Source organism: Hylobates moloch, unplaced genomic scaffold, assembly GCF_009828535.3.
Source record: "Hylobates moloch isolate HMO894 unplaced genomic scaffold, HMol_V3 SCAFFOLD_8, whole genome shotgun sequence".
Classification (NCBI taxonomy): domain Eukaryota; kingdom Metazoa; phylum Chordata; class Mammalia; order Primates; family Hylobatidae; genus Hylobates; species Hylobates moloch.
Genome location: NW_026652283.1, coordinates 84,292,222 through 84,305,190, shown reverse-complemented (window position 1 = coordinate 84,305,190; position 12,969 = coordinate 84,292,222).

The following is a 12,969-nucleotide window of genomic DNA, read 5'->3' as shown; positions in this document are numbered from 1 at the left end:
GACTCTTATTTGCAGAAATGTCACTGTGTTGCTTTTTAAGAGGAAGTGAGGGAGATTTCTGAGAGATGTGATTCTGGAAGGAAAAGGAAGGTGTTTCCCAATTATTCTTTCTTCAACTGGGCCTCAGTTACCTCATCTGTATGAGTCATCAGTGAATGAGTTGGCCACTAGATGACCTTTAACATTCCTTCTAATTCTAATTATTCACAGTTCTTTGCTTTTTGCCAGCTGAAGTGAAGAGCACTTGGTCAGCTAATGTCAAATTGTACATTTATCTTAGTTTTTTTCTAATTTTATAGGTGATTTTATAGACGTGTTGAAGAGGAAACACAACTTTTTCCTCAACCCTCACGAACTCTTAGTTGGAACGGACCCTTGTAACAAAAGTCAGATTAATGAGAAAAACCAAAGTTTATTAACATTTGCCTTTCATATATACACAGGAGCTACCCAGGGAATGAGTCAATCTCATAGTGGTGGCTTCGAATTCCAGCTTATATAGCATCTTCAACAAAGAACAGCAGATTTTTAGAGACATGACAAGACAAAGGAAGAGGATTTTGAATCTCTAGGGGCGGCAACTTGAGGAAAGGCAAGTGAGATGAAGGCTGATCTGGAAAGCTTGTTCATGTAGATTCCTTTGGTGCCATCTTCAGGTCACTGAGGGTCTAACATTGTCGTCAGTGGGAGACCTTTGTGCTTCCTGGGAGAAGTGGGTGGGGGTGGGATCACATTTGTCTTTGTAAATTTGTGTCTACTTTTAGGCAAATAGAGGAAGGGCAAAGAGCTTTCCTGCATCTGCCTCGTCTTATCTTCCGCTCAACAATCCTTATGCCAAAGGGGCATATTTTGGGGTGGCAAATTCTGGTCTCCCACATAAGGAAAGACTGCCTCCACTGGGTCTCCCAGAGTATTTGCACTTATGTCAGTTTTTGCATTTGAAATGGAAATGTTACCTCTGAATGTGGTAACAGAGTGAAGTCAGGCCTCTGTAAACCAGGAATTGCTTAGAATGAGTCACAAACTATCTTAAAAATGTAGGAAATTAGGAACTAATTTATCAAATAGTTTTTTCTTCTTAAATCAGTTTTATTGAATTATAATTTTCATACAATAAAATGTATCCATTTTAAGTATACAGCTGAATAGATTTTTGTTGTTGTTGTTTTGAGACAGGGTCTCACTCCGTTGCCCAGGCTGGAGTTCAGTGGCATGAACACAGCTCACTGCAGCCTCAACCTCCCTGGGCTCAGGTGATCTTCTTGTCTCAACCTCCAGAGTAGCTGGGACTAGAGGCAAGTGCCACCATGCTCTGCTAACTTTTGTATTTTTTTGTAGAGACGGGGTTTCACCATATTGCCCAGGCTGGCCTGGAGCTCCTGGGCTCGAGCAATCTGCCTGCCTTGGCTTCCCAAAGTGCTGAAATTACAGGCATGAGCCACTGCGCCTGGCCCAGTTGATGAGTTTTGACATTTACCTTCATCAAGACACAGAACATTTCCATCACCCCAGAGCCCTCATCAAGATACAGAGCATTTCTATCAACCCAGAAATTTCCCTCATGTCGTTTGGTAGTTCATCCTCATCAGGCCGGCTCTACAGTATAGATTCACTTTCCTTTAGCGGCTCATTTGCTGCCTCTCCTAAAGATACAGAGGTGAACAAACCAAGGTCCCTGTGCTTGGGCTTCCATGCTAGTGCTGGGGGTGTAAGCAATCCTTTAGCTCCTTCAAGCTCCACTTTAGCTAACTCATCTCCGCGACTGGATAATGAGACTCTGTTTGGACCTTTAGAGGATATCCCACATGGGGGCTTCCTACTTCCTCAAACTCCTTATCCCTTCCCATGGGTCTCTTTAAGGCCTCCACAGCCTGTGTGTCTAATCCTTCCCTTAGAACAGATCCCTCTCCCGCCAGGTGAGGAAGTTCCTTCTGTGCCTGGCTGCAGTTCAACGTTAAGGGAGTCTTCCTCTGTTCTGGTTTTTTTTCTGCTACAGCGTGGGGTGCCAGCCCTGGAGCTCCGAGTGAGTGACAGTGAGGAATAGAGTTGCTGAGTGCTTCAGATTCCTTTGTTCTCCTTCTCTAGACAGCAGTAGTTTGTTTTAGAAAGAACATCCAGTGCACAAGAATTATTTATATCCTGGCACAGTGGCTCGTGCCTGTAATCCCAGCACTTTGGGAGGCCAAGGCAGGCAGATTGTTTGAGCTCAGGAGTTTGAGACCAGCCTAAGCAACATGGCAAAACTGTCTCTACTAAAAATACAAAAATTAGCCCAGCATGATGGCCTGCATCTGTAGTCCCAGCTACTTGGGAGGCTGAGGTGGGAGGATTGCTTGAGCTTGGGAGGTTGAGGCTGCAGTGAGCTGAGATCCACCACTGCACTCCAGTGTTTTGAGACCCTGTCTCAAAACAACAACAACAACAACAAAATCAAAGAGAATTATTTACTTATTTTTCGAAAGAGCCATAATAAATGTTTACTTAGTGGGAAAAATAATGGTAGAATAAGATGGCAAAATTAGATGCAAAACTGGTTAATGTCTGTCAATTGAGAAAAATGATGAGCCAAGTCTCAATCATTTTAGGAAGTTTATTTGCCAAAGTTAATGATGCATACCTATGACAAAGCCTCAGGAAGTCCTGACGACATATGCCCAAGGTGGTCGGGGCACAGCTTGGTTTTATACATTTTAGGGAGACATGAGTCATCAATCAATATATGTAAGAAGTACATTGGTTCCATCCAGAAAGGCAGGCGGGGACAACTGGAAGCAGGAAGGGGGTTTCCAGGTCACAGGTTAAGTGAGAGACAAATGGTTGCATTTTTTTGAGTTTCTGATAAGCCTTTCCAAAGGAGGCAATCAGAATATGCATCTGTCTCAGAGAGCAGAGGGAAGACTGAATACAATAGGAGGCAAGTTTGCCCTGAGCAGTTCCCAGCTTAAAGGGGCCCAAGATATTTTCCTTTCACATGTCCTAGAGGGCAATAAAACCGTAATTTCTTCTACTGGACAGATGTCATGGGCATCTCTGACAAAATTTATTTGCAATTTTATTAGGGTTCAACAGAGAAACACAGCAATGGGATGTGTGTGTACACACACACACGCACAGAGAGAGACAGAGAGAGAGAGAGAGATTGATTGATTAAAAGAGATTGACTTGGCCAGGCACGGTGGCTCATGCCTGTAATCCCAGCACTTTGGGAGGCCAAGGCGGGTGGATCACGAGGTCAGGAGTTCAAGACCAGCCTGGCCAACATGGTGAAAGCCCGTCTCTACTAAAAATACAAAAATTAGCTGGGCATGATGGCATGTGCCTGTAGTCCCAGCTACTTGGGAGGCTGAGGCAGGAGAATCACTTGAATCCAGGAGGCAGAGGTTGCAGTGAGCCGATATTGCGCCACTGAGGAGACTCTGTCTCAAAAAAAAAAAAAAAAAAAGAAAGAAAAAGATTCTGAGAAGTCCAGACCCAGAAGAGCTGATGGCATAACTTTCAGTCTGAATCTGAATCTGAAGGCAGAACATCAATGTTCCAGCTCAAAGACAGGCAGAGAGAGACAGAATTCTTTCTTACTTAACCTTTTATTCTACTCAGACATTTAATGGGTTGGATGAGGCCCACCCACACTGGGAGGGCCATCTGCTTTACTCAGTCTATGGATTCAAATATTAATCTCCTAGAAACACCCTCACAGCCAGAAATAATGTCTAGTCAAATATCTGAGCACCCCATGGCTTAGTCAGGTTAACACATAAAATTAATCATCATAGCAGCTTATCAAATTGTCTACAAATGAACACATGCTCTTAGAGTCTAGGTCCCAATCGATTGTAAGTCAACCAAAAGTTTCATTTCCCCAGGGCGTTAACTGGCCCTCAGATGATTGTTAGGACAGTGCTCAAGGAGACTCGGAGATAACATTCAGTCATCATTTTGTTTAACTTTCAAGTTCTGGATAATTTTTCTTAATATGATTAACCATACTCCTGCAAAATAATAGCCAAACCTGCTTAGACCAAAGGGACAAGTGGCTCCTTCATGGCCAGTTGAACTGTTGCAGCTGATGGCACCACTGCTATGTAAGTTCTCTTTGTCCCCAGATTTCTCAGTAACCTGGAGAGGGGGTGTTGGTGATATTGCAGAACTATCTGCCAAACTAGTATTTTGATGAATGAGTTATTTTTGCAGTTCCCTTTTTGGTGTCTTTCTGGAATAGAAAGAATCACTTATTAGGAATGTTTGGCTTTCCCAGAGGGGCTCTCAGAGTAAAAAGACTGATTTGTTTTCCTTTGGCAATTTTAAATTGTGCTTTTTGACCCATTAGTGACTTTACTTACAGAAAAACATCTGAGCAAAAGAAAGGAAACAGGTGGGATCTTAGATCACATGAATCCCTACACCAAAGTCCTGGGAGAGCACCTGCGCTAGCTCTGAAGGGCCTATGCCACCAGGAGCACTGAAATACTGATCAAGAGATCAGGCCGGGCTTGGTGGCTCACGCCTGTAATCCCAGCACTTTGGGAGGCCGAGGTGGACGGATCACTTGAGGTCAGGAGCTCGAGACCAGCCTGGCCAACATGGTGAAACCCTGTCTCTATTAAAAATACAAAAATTAGCCAGATGTGGTGCCTGTAATCCCAGCTACTTGGGAGGCTGAGGCAGGAGAATCACTTGAACCCAGGAGGTGGAGGTTGCAGTGAGCCAAGATCGCACCACTGCACTCCAGCCTGAGTGACAGAGCGAGACTCCGTCTCACAAAAAAAAAAAAAAAAAAGAAAGAAAGAAAGAAAAAAGAGAGATCAGCAGCCACAGAATACACCTCGGATTCACATGGGTGTAGCGGAAGGGCCCCCTTCCCTCACACTGGGCAGCAGAAGGCTGGACTTCTCCCATCAGTTTACCACTTTCTTGCTGTGTGGGCTTAGTGTCAGAATCACACGTTCTCTGGATTTCCTTATAATGGATCAAGAAAGAGAGAAAAAGAAAAAGAAGAAAGAAAGAAAGAAAGAAAGAAAGAAAGAAAGAAAGAAAGAAAGAAAGAAAGAAAGAAAGAAAGAAAGAAAAGAAAGAAAGAAAGAGAGAGAAAAAAGAAAAGAAAGAAAAAGAAAGTGTGAGAGAGAGAGGAGGAGGAAAATAATCAGTTCTGCTGCACTTGCCTCACTGGGTGGTTATAAGGACCAATTCAATTCAGAATTTACTGAGTTGTTGTGTGCCCAGCACAGTGACAAGTGGGGTAAAAGAGTGCTTGTGAAAGTGCTTTGCAAATCAAAAGAGAAGGTATTGATCACGCTATTGATCCCATTGAGATAAAAGACCCATGAAACTAAGCCTGCAGGCTGGCCTCATGGTGGCTGCAGCCACCAGGGGTGGGCATGGGGTGGGGTGGGGGGTGGAAGTCTTAATAGAGGGGTGGGGGGCAGTCCCTTAGGTGGAAGGTGGGGGAAAAGACTTAACCCAGGAATATAAAATAATCTTGCCACTGCTAGGACTGCAAACAAGCTCAGGGAACGCTGTGAGTGGCAGGCAGCCAACTAATTAGTGTTCTGTGAAAAGAAAGGAATCAAGAATGAAATTGGCCCCTGCTGGTATCCTGAGAGCCAGTGAGCCAGCCCAGGGTCCACAGTGCAGACTGAATCCTCTTCTGTGGCAGAGTGCTTCTTTACTTTCCTCCTGCAGAGCCATGGATGTGGATTTTGGCTAAAAATATTTTTCCCCTCAAATTACATAGCAACCACAAAAGAATTTTCTGACTAGTCTGTCTCACATGCTGGGTTTCTCTCCCTGAATTCTAAGGAGCAGCTGGACCCCTCACAACCCCAGTCCCTAGACCCCAGTCCCTAGTTAGAGTGATTTCTTGCATCTCCAGCCTGGATCCTGGAGGGGTCAGATAGGAAAGTCCTGGGCAATGTGAAGAGGCTGGGAAAGGGCCTGAAATCATTTCACTAGCTGGTGCCAGGACTTCTCTTTCCAGATGGAGGGAGCCCAGCACCTCTTCTCCAGGGCTGGTTGTCAGCCCCTGAGGATGGGGGTATCAAGGCCTGGGGATACCAAGGTCTGAGTGTCAGGTAGAGGATGGGAGCTCCAGAATCACCCGGAGGTGGTGTGGAAGAGGCTTCCAGCAGGGCTTGCAGTATTTTGTGAAAGGAAATTAAAAACTTGGTACCCCAATTCACTATGTCAGAGGCATTTGAACCAGAGTGACTCCATCTTGAATAGGGGCTGGGTAAAATGAGGCTGAGACCTACAAAATGAGGCTACATTTCCAGATGGCTAAGGCATTCTAAGTCACAGAATGACATAGGAGGTCGGCACATGATGCAGGTCGTAAAGACCTTGCTGATAAAACAGGTTGAAGTAAAGAGCCAGCTAAAACCCACCAAAACCAAGATGGTGACGAGAGGGACCTTTGGTCATCCTCACTGCTATGGTCTCACCAGTGTCATGACACTTTACAAATGCCATGGCAATGTCAGGGAGTTACCATATATAATCTAAAAGGGGAGGCATATATAATCCACCCCTTGTTTATAATTTCATCAAGAAATAACCACAAAAAAAATGGGCAACCAGCAGCCCTAGTGGCTGCTCTGTCTATGGAGTCTCGGTCTGTCGCCTAGGCTGGAGTGCAGTGGTGTGATCTTGGCTCACTGCAACCTCTGCTTCCTGGGTTCAAGTGATTCTCCTGCCGCAGCCTCCCGAGTAGCTGGGATTACAGGAGTGTGGCACCATGCCTGGCTAATTTTTGTATTTTTAGTAGAGACAAGGTTTCACCATGTTGGCCAGGCTGGTCTCGAACTCCTGACCTCAAGTGATCCACCCGCCTTGGCCTCCCAAGGTGCTGGGATTACAGGCGTGAGCCACCACGACTGGCTGGAGTAGCCATTCTTTTATTCCTTTACCTTCTTAATAAACTTGCTTTCACTTTGCTCTATGAACTTGCCCTGAATTCTTTCTTGTGTGAGATCCAGTAATCCTCTCTTGGGGTCTGGACCAGACCTCTTTCCTGTAACACCATGACAGTTTACAAATGCCATGGCAATATCAGGAAGTTACCTTATATGGTCTAAAAGGGGGAGGAACCCTTAGTCCTGGGAATTGCTGGTCCCTTTCCCCGGAAAGTCATGAATAATCCATCCCTTGTTTAGCATATGATCAAGAAATAAGTAAGCATAAGCAGCTGAGCAGCCCAGGACAGTGCTCTGCCTATGGAGTAGCTGTTCTTTATTGCTTTACTTACTTACTTTTTTTTTTTTTGAAAGAGTCGCACTCTGTCGCCCAGGCTGGAGGGCAGTGGAACAATCTCGGCTCACTGCAACCTCTGACTCCCATGTGATTCTGCTGCCTCAGCCTCCCAAGTAGCTGGGGCTACAGGCGTGCCACCACAGCCTGCTAATTTTTGTATTTTTAGTAGAGATGGAGTTTCACCATGTTGGCCAGGCTGGTCTGGAACTCCTGACCTTAGGTGATCCACCTGCCTCGGCCTCCCAAAGTGCTGGGATTACAGGTGTGAGCCATCTTGCACGGCCTCCTCCTTCACTTTCTTAATAAACTTGCTTTCACTTTATGAACTTGCCCCGAATTCTTTCTCGTGCGAGATCCAAGAACCCTCTCTTGGGGTCTGGACTGGGACTCCTTTCTGGTAACAACTATGGCAAAGGAAAAAAAATTAAGCTGAAAGCTGAGTCATGGAAGAAGCTGCCTTTCCTTTCATTTCTAAGCAGACGGCTACAGATAAAACGTTACAAAATTTCCACAGGTAGCTATTCTAAGTTCCCTTTATCTTGTGTAAAGTGCAGATTTACTGAACAAAAGATGAATATATAATTGACTATTCCCCTACTTGCTCCCTTTCTCACAACATGTGGATTCAGTAATGTGACCATATCCTCCCTTTTCTTCCTCCAGCCTGCTTTCCTCCTTTAAATATCAAAGCCCTCAAAGTCATCTTTGGAGAAAGGCACAGACCTGCCTCCTGAGCACTCGTCCTTAACCTCAGCAAAATAAACTTCTAAATTGATTCAGACCTGTCTCAGATACTTTTTGGTTTACAATTTTTCTTTTTTTATTAATTAATTATTTTATTTATTTACTTATTTATTTTTGAGACAGAGTTTCGCTCTTGTTGCCCAGGCTGGAGTGCAGTGGTGCAATCTCGGCTCACTGCAACCTCCACCTCCCAGGTTCAAGTGATTCTCCTGCCTCAGCCTCCGGAGCAGCTGGGATTACAGGTGTGCGCTACCATGCCTGGCTAATTTTGTAGTTTTAGTAGAGACGGTGTTTCTCCATGTTGGTCAGGCTGGTCTCGGACTCCTGACCTCAGGTGATCTGCCCGCCTCGGCCTCCCAAAGGGCTGGGATTACAGGTGTGAGCCACTGCACGCCACTTGGTTTATAATTTCTACAGCACATCTTCCAATACGTTCTATCCATGAGCCTGTTAGGGAGGCTCAGAAAACAATGGACTTAGTAGACGCTGGCAAGACTGAAATACTTTGTGGGGACATTTATTAACCACAGAATCTTGAGTCTTAACAAGTTTTTGTTGTTTTGTTTTTTGTTTTCTTGAGACAGATTCTCACTCTGTTGCCCAGGCTGGAAAGCAGTGGCGCAATCTCAGCTCACCACAGCCTTGACTTCCCAAGCTCAGGTGATCCTCACACCTCAGCCTCTCAAGTAGCTGGGACTGCAGGTGCATACCACCATGCCTGGCTAATTTTTTGTATGCTTAGTAGAGACAGGGTTTTACCATGTTGCCTAGGCTGGTCTCAAACTGCTGGCCTCAAGCGATCCGCTTACCTGGGCCTCCTCAAATGCTAGGATTACAGGTATGAGCCACCATGCCCAGCCAAGTTTTAACAAGTTTTTTTTTGAGACGGCGTCTAGCTCTGTCACCCATGCTGGAATGCGGTGGTGCGATCTTGGCTCACTGCAACCTCCACTTCCCGGGTTCAAGCAATTATCTGCCTCAGCCTCCTGAGTACCTGGGATTACTGCCCGCCATCATGCCCGGCTAATTTTTTTTTGTACTTTTAGTAGAGACAGGGTTTTACCATCTTGGCCAGGCTGGTCTTGAATTTCTGATCTCGTGATCCACCCGCCTCAACCTCCCAAAGTACTGGGATTACAGGGGTAAGCCACCGCGCCCAGCAGAGTTTTAACAAGTTTTTAAATGAGGTTTTAATTTTCATCTTATTTTAAAATTGGAGATACATTCTCAAGGTTCAAATTCAAAAGTTACAAAAGGGTATACTGTGAAAAGTTTTCCAGCCCCACAGACTTCTTCCTTGAAGTCACACGCTATTCATAGTTTCTATTTAACAAGATTTTTTCAAACTTAAAAAATAAAATAAAAACCTTCCCAAATTCTTAGAAGCTATTTAGAGATACTGACTTTGTTCCAACTTAACTCTACAGTGGAGAGGATGTGATGAGTTCCTCTAAAGGAGTGGTGCTGTTCGTCCAGCCTGGTGTCATTGAGGAAGGTGTCTGTGGGGGAGGTGGGGGTGGAGCAGGGAGAAAATGTTACTGGGAAGAGGTCCCAATCCAGACCCCAAGAGAGGGTTCTTGGACCATGTGCAAGAAAGAATTCGAGGTGAATCCATGAAATAAAGTGAAAGCACGTTTATTAAGAAAGTAAAAGAATAAAGAATGGCTACTCCACAGGCAGAGCAGCAGCGTGGGCTGTTCGACGGAGTATACTTAGAGTTATTTCTTCATCATATGCTAAACAAGGGGTGGATTATTCATGACTTTTCCAGGAAGGAGCAGGCAATTCCCGGAACTGAGAGTTCCTCCCCTTTTTAGATCATATAGGGTAACTTCCTCGTGTTGCCATGGCGTTTGTAAACTGTCATAGTGCCAGTGGGAAGGTCTTTTAGCAGCTAATGCATTATAATTAGAGTGTAATGAGCAGTGAGGATGACCAGCGGTCACTTTCATCGTCATCTTGGTTTTGGCCGGCTTCTTTACCACATCCTGTTTTATCACAAGATCTTTGTGACCTGTTTCTTGTGCTGACTTCCTATCTCATCCTGTGACTAAGAATGCTTAACCTTTTGGGAATGCAGCACAGTAGGTCTCAGCCTTATTTTACCCAGTCCCTGTTCAAGATGGAGTCACTCTGGTTCAAATGCCTCTGACAGAAAGACAGCACAGTTGTTATGGTTGCTTCCAGCCACCATACTGGGAACGCTGCATCCCTTCACTATACTCAGATGCATGGCCAGCCCCAGCCCAAGTGATCTCTGGTCTGGCTGCCTTGGCCAGGCAGGCCCAAATGCCCAAGGCTACTCTGCTCTTTCCTATTCCTTCGCTGCTGAGCCCACATGGCTCACACTGTGATACTGCTTCTCCCAGGAGCATCTAGGGCTGCGCAAATGCTGTAGGATTAGATGCCAGCTTGCTGGAGCGGACAGCTAAGTGAGTTTAGAGATGATGAGGAGGGCAGCATCTTTGAGTTTGACACAACTATCTAGAGAACTGTCACCTCACAGGAAAAGACAGTCAGCTTGCTGAAGATGAAGAGACCAAGCCCCCGAAAGCAGACTGTTGGTGATGTTTTTTCCTCTTCAGAGCAGACTTAACTAATACTAGCTACTAAATTCAGACATTGCCATGTATAAAATCACCTCTCTTCGTCCTTGAAATGATCTTATCAGGTAGGTGCTAGCATTCACATTCTATAGTTGAGGAAATTTTGGCCCAGAAAAGTTAGATTGCTTGTCTGATCACACAGCTAGTATTACAGCTGCGTCTTAGCAATTCTGAGATCTTCTTTAGTCTGGGGACATATGTTTCCTAAAAATGACCTTCATATACTGGTGGGGCAAGAGGAACTATCCTTCCACCCATTGAAAGTTAGAGAATTTGAGTCTGTAAAACAAACAGGCAACAGACGGATTAACAGGAGAAAAGGTAAACAAATTTATTGACATACAAGTGCACAGGAACCACACAAGGTATAAAACCCAAAGAAGGGCCAGAGGGTTGAAGCTTAAATACCTCTTCACAGGGGAGAGGGAAGTGGAAGGTGTAGGCAATTTTAGAAAAAGAGCAAATGATTTTTAGGGGAGATTAATAGGCCTGAAAAGCAGACAACAACCTGGAACGAAGTTCCCCTGGGCTCTAGGGGAGGTGGTGACAAGTTACGAGAAGGTAAAGGGTGGAAATGCACTGTGAACAAAGGTTGTCTTATTATGCAGATATAGTCAGCCCTCCATATCTGCAGAGGATTGGCTCCAGGACCCCCTGCAGATACCAAAATCACTGGGTGCTCAAGTCCCTGATATAAAATGGCGTAGTACAGTTGGCCCTCTGTATCTGTGGGTTCTGCATCCTCAGATTCAACCAACTGTGGATGGAAAATATGTACAGTTGACCCTTTGTATCTGTGGTTTTTGATCTACGGTTGTTGAATCTGTGAATGTGGAATCTGGCTATGGAGAGCCCACTGTAAAATCTCTCAGGTAGCATCTCTCAGAACAGCAAAAAAAAATCTGTCCAGTTGAGTGTGGTGGTGACCTTTAGCTTCTTCTCTGGTGATCAATCTTCTCTGGTTAATGAGATTTCAGACAGGAAATTGAAGGCAATTGTGTCTCTTGTGGAAGAACTTCCCTCAGTTAGGTGAGGGAACTTCAGAGAGAGCCCTCCCTGTGCTTGGCGGGAGACACAAGGGAAGATCAGAGACCTTGATTCTGGGGCAACTTCTAAGGCCTTCCAATTTATTTTAATTCAAAGTGCTTAGCATGCCAAAGCACCATGCTTTGGGGTATCATTTTCTGAGCCCCAACAATACATACCCATGTACACAAACATCATGCGCCCCCCACTCCACAAACTCCTCGACACAGTGGTGGATGAGTGTCTGATGCCCTTTTCTGTGGGTTTGCCCCTGGAACACTCTTAGTTGAGGGGCCAAGCCACCCAGCAGCAGTGATGCCCTCAAAGGCCGGCCCCCTCCCCACTGGTTCTCTGTGGCCTCTCAAGGAGCAGCAAACTGGTGACCGTGACACAGCTGGACTAGGACTGAGCCTTAGCGCCCTCCTCTGTAAATCAGAGGCCTAAGGAAGGAACACCGACATTTGTCGTTTTGGGTTGCTTAGTAACTATTCCCATTTCCTAATGGCATTCTGGCTTATTTGGGGGCGTTTACACCTGTTTCCCACTGTGAGTGCTAAAGGGGTTGGATCACCCCTCTTTCCAGCTTGGCACAATTAGGGGTGGACCTTATGAGCTAGACTCAGCCAACAAGACGTCCTCTTGGGGGACTTGGGGTTTTGGGTGAGTGGGCTAAAGACAAGGCTCATTCATTACTGTGGCAGCAGGTTCAGTGGACAGTTCTTGTGTCAATGTATAAGTAAAAAAAGTTAAAAATATGACTCATACAAAATAGGATGAACATGAGCCACAGAGCTTATTTAATTCATTAATCAATGAGGGAACCAGTAAGATGGAAAGCTGGTTCTGAGAGCATATGAAGAGTTGGGAAAGGCACACCAAAATAAATATTTTAAGTTGTACACAAACCTAGTTAATATTCTATAGGGTAATAAAGCCATAGGCTACTTTCTGTTCAGTTTATGACATTAATATAATCCCAAGAATTAGAGCTAGGATTCCTCATCCTCCTTCTACAGAGGTTGTAAGACCTATGTGATTTTGGTACTCTCTTTCTCTTTTGATGCTGATTATTCGGGAAGGCACATGTGGCTCTGGGTACTATCTTTCTTGCAAGATGTGAGGGGCACCTAAAAACCTGCCTGGGAATCTTTCTGTGCTCATGGGTGGGTGTTACATGTCATGAGATCAAGAACCCAAAAGCAGAGGATGAGATTGCTATATAAGACCTCTTGGAACCCAGGGCTTCATAATTGGAACATAGCAACATTTGCTGTGTTGTTTTCCCATGTCTCTAGGTGACTGGATACTTATTATAGAATGCTGGTTGTTATGGTGATAAGAGGTGGGG